Genomic DNA, 4664 nt, shown 5'->3' with positions numbered 1-4664 from the left:
TTTTTAAAAAACACTTAGTGTTCTGGGGAACACTTATTTCGTGTATTAGCCATTGACATTATATGGGAGAGGGAAAATATTTCTATTTTCAAATAAGTCTGGGTAATTATAACTCTTTAGAACACTGTTAATAACAAATTCATTAAATCTGAAAAGAATTTTCTTCCAACTTAAGTTCCAGTTTAAAGAGAGAAGGAAAAATAAGAAATTTTGGCCTAAATCTAATATATTTTGTTAGGCAGTCATTCTCAAATTAAACCATAAACTACCTCTAGGATCTATTCATTATCTTATGAATAAAATCATCTGATTTCTAGAGCTAATTTCCCTCAAAGGACATTCAAATGAAAGTTTTCTTAGCAATATCTGAAGCCAAGTTTCTATCAATCATGCCTACAATTAAGATGAGATTTTTCTATAAAACAACCAGGCAGACATTAAGTAGAAATGATGAGCTCTGGTTCAGTAAATTTGTTTCCCTTAACGTTCAAACAGTGGGTCTGGAACTTTATTTAGTGTATATTAGAATCCTCTGGGTGCTTGATTGATCATAACAATCCCAGTAGGCTAGTATAAAATATCTCCATCTTATAAATGAATAAACTTAGACACAGTCCCTTAAAGCCACAAGTAGCCAGTAATTGAATTTCAAGTAAAGTCACCTATCTCTAATTACCTAGTACTTCTTACTTCAAGATTCATGCCTTTGCCCTCTTCTACCTGGATGCATTGACTTATGCATGAACCTGGCATGCTAGCCCTTTGCTTTCAAGATTTGGCTACAGCAAAAAGACCACCCTTTCTGGGAACTAAGGATCATCTCTGCTAAATTGATGTGTGCCCGACTTGCTGACTTGCTCTGAGTAGAAACAAAAGTGATACCCAAGGAAACAAATATGTAAGAAGGGAAAAAAAGGACAGACGGATGGATGGAAGAGAAAAGGAAAAGAAAGGGATAGAGGGGAAGGGAAAGTTAACATAGCTTTAAATGATATTAATATATTAATTTTTGTTTCTCATCAACTTATGCAACCTAAGAAATGGCATCACATTCCTTAGTTCAACCCTATGTTCCTCTGGATATAGAATGCTGTGTCTCTTCTTCACCTTTTATATCCTCTGCAGCATCTAGTGCATTGCCTTCTATGTAGCAGTTTATTAACTATGTTGAAATTAATTGAATCATTTGCTCAGGCTTATAAAAATATTTATCAGCAAGATGTAGAGTTTTCTGAATCTTTCTCTAGGGTGTGGAATTTCTCTGTTATGTAGAAAAAAAACCATTATCTGTGTATCTGAGATTTATACCTTTGAGAGATTAGAAAAGCTACTTCAAAGTAGACTTTGTCTTATTAGATACATCACATTTACTAAGGTATCTCTATGAATATGCTATTTGTCCATATGCAATTACATCAGTATAATCTAATGCAAATTGTAAAATCAGTAAATGATATCTTTACAGTATCCAGTGACTTTCTCTATTCATTTTCAGCTCAGTAGTAACCCCACCCTATTATCCAAAACACAAAGAATATTTTGTTATGAATATCTCCTCTGTACCCAAACAGAAAAAGAGCTGAAATCATCCCTTATAATTGACTAAAAATGATTCATACTAATGTACTATTTTACCTGTAGAATTTTTTTTTTTTTTGAGACAGAGTATTACTCTGTTGCCCCAGTTGGAGTGCAGTGGTGTCATCATAACTCACAGCAACCTCAAACTCCTGGGCTCAAGCAATCCTCCTGCCTCAGCTTCCCAAGTAGTTGGGACAATAGGCACCCACCATTGCACCCAGCTACTTTTTCTATTTTTAGCAGAGACAGGGTCTTGCTCTTGCTCAGGCTGGTATCCAACTCATGAGCTCAGGCAGTCCTCCTGCCCTGGCCTCCCAGAGTCCTAGGATTATAGTGCTAGGATTACACCACCACACCCAGCCCTATGTGTTTTAAAATCTTTAATTTGTAAAAGAGAATTGAAAAACTTTGCCTCATGCCAAGAAAATTTCTGGAATCAAAAATCAGATAGAGGCCAGCCCACCTAAAAGCAGCTTCTCTCTCCTTCTTGAATCTCTGTCTGATTTGCCCTGCCTGCCTCCACTCCAGCCTCCACCACGTCCACCAGGGTGACCCAGAAGTCCCACAAGGTGTCCACCTCTGGCCCTGGGGCCTTCATCAGCCCCTCATACACCAGGGAACCCAGTAGCTGCATCAGCTCCTTGAGCTTCTCCCAGGTGGGCCACAGCAGCAGCTTTAGAAGTGGCCTGGGCATCAACATGGGTCTGGGTGGAAGCTATGCTGGGGCTGGTGATATGGGGTACATCACAACCAACACAGTGAATCAGAGCCTGCTGAGCCTCCTCAAGCTGGAGGTGGGCCCCAATACCCAGGCCGTGCACAACCAGGAGAAAGAGGCGATCAAGACCCTCAACAACAAGTTTGCCTCCTTCATTGACAAGGTGCAGTTCCTGGAGCAGCAGAACAAGATGCTGGAGACCAAGTGGAGCCTCCTGCAGCAGGAGAAGACAGCTCAGAGCAACATGGACAGCATGTCTGAAAGCTATATCAACAACCTTCCTCGACAGTTGGACTCACTGGGCCAGGACAAGCTGAAGCTGGAGGCAGAGTTTAGCAACATGTAGGGGCTCGTGGAGGACTTCAAGAATAAGTATGAGGATGAGATCAATAAGCATACAGATATGGGGAATGAATCTGTGCTTATCAAGAAAGACGTGGATGAAGCTTACATGAACAAGGTAGAGCAGGAGTCTTGCCTAGAAGGGCTGACAGATGAGAGCAAGTTCCTCAGGCAGGTGAATGCAAAGGAGATCTGTGAGCTGCAGTCCCAGATCTCAGACATATCTGTGGTTCTGTCCACGGACAGCAGCCTTTCCCTGGACATGGATAGCATCATTGCTGAGGTCTGCTCCCAGTACCAGGAGATTACCAATGGCAGCCGGATGAAGCTAAGACCATGTACCAGACAAAGTATGAGGAGCTGCAGGTACTGGTTAGGAAGCATGGGGATGACCTGCATAGCACAAAGATGGTGATCTCTGACATGAACAGGAATATCAGCCAGCTTCAGGCTGAGATCAAAGGTCTTAAAGGCTAGAGGGCTTCCCTGGAGGCTGCCATTGCAGATGCTGAACAGCACAGAGAGCTGGCCATTAAGAATGCAAGTGCCAAGGTGGATGAACCGAATGCTGCCCTGCAGAGAGCCAAGCAGCCATGGTGTGGCAGCTACACGAGTAACAGAAGCTGATGAACGTCAAGCTGGCCCTGGACATCGGGATCACCACCTACTGCAAGCTGCTGGTGGGAGAGGACAGCCAGCTGGAGAACATGAGTATTCACACAAAGGCCACCAGTGCTACTCAGGTGGGCAGATCTCAGCCTACAGGGCCCTCACAAGCCCTGGCCTCAACTACAGCCTGAGCTCCTTCCAGGCCAGCTTTGGCTCTGATGGTGGCTCCAGCTCCTCCAGCCACACCAGCTCCTCCAGGGCCATGGTTGTGAAGAAGATCGAGATCCATGATGGGAAACTGGTATCTGAATCCTCTGATGTCCTGCCCAAGTGAACAGCCAGGGAGGCCCCTCCAGCCTACCCCCTCACGCAGCTGCCCCAGACCCTGTTGGGGGAGGCAACTGTGCCCAGGAGCACAGGGAACAAGAGACCCACCTGAGGTTCAGCCCCAGCCCCAGCCTTCAGCTCACACTTGGGGGAAGTTTATTGCCTGGGGTACCCCCTTTTACTCATGCTCCCAACTAAAAACCAATTCAATTGCTTTTTCCAAAATAAATCCTCAGCTAGCTCTGCCATAAATAAATAAATAAATAAATCAGGTAGAGGCCAGGTACGGTGGCTCATGCCTATAATCCTAGCACTTTGGGAGGCTGAGGTGGGCGGATTGCTTGTAGTCAGAAGTTCAAGACTAGCCTGAGCAACACAGTGAGACCCTGTCTCTACAAAAAAATAGAAAAATTAGCTGGGCATGGTGGCATGTGCTTGTAGTTCCAGCTATTGGGGGCTGAGGCAGGGGGATCACTTGAGCCCAGGAGTTTGAGGTTGCTATTATACTCTAGCTCTAGCAACAGAGCGAGACCCTGTCCCAAAAAAAAAAAAAATCAGGTAGATAAGTGCCCATCAACTTAAGAATAGACAAAGAAAATGTGGTGTGTGTATATATATATATATATATATATATACACATATACATATATATATATGTATATATATATCATGGAGTACTACTCAGCCATAAAAAGGAATTAAATAATGGCATTTGCAGCAACTTGGATGGAACTAAAGACCATTATCCTAAGGGAAGTATCTCAGGAATGAAAAAATAAATATCACACATTCTCATTTACAAGTGGGAGTTAAATGAGGTATATAGTCATAAAGGATTATAATAGACATTGAAAAGTAAGAGGAGGGGAGGGTGGGTGTGGGATGAGGGATAAAAATCTACCTATCAGGTACAATGTATACTATTATGGTGACCAGTACACTGACAGCCTTGACCTCAGCATTATACAGTTCATCCATGTAACAAAAAGCATTTATACCCCATAAAGATATTTAAATAAGAAAAAGAATAACGTGAAAGAGACATTTAGGGAGAAGAAAGGCTTTTCTTGTTTCAAAATCTTACTAA

General features: G+C 42.8%; 1 pseudogene; it reads left to right on the top strand.

The window, feature by feature from the left end:
* The first annotated feature begins 2084 nt into the window (after positions 1-2084).
* On the top strand, positions 2085-3584 carry LOC123632093 (annotated as a pseudogene).
* The last annotated feature ends 1080 nt before the right edge of the window (positions 3585-4664 follow it).

The sequence above is a fragment of the Lemur catta genome, chromosome 2 (assembly GCF_020740605.2).
Source record: "Lemur catta isolate mLemCat1 chromosome 2, mLemCat1.pri, whole genome shotgun sequence".
NCBI lineage: Eukaryota > Metazoa > Chordata > Mammalia > Primates > Lemuridae > Lemur > Lemur catta.
Note: the sequence above shows the minus strand (reverse complement) of the source record. Positions and strands in the feature narration are given on the sequence as shown.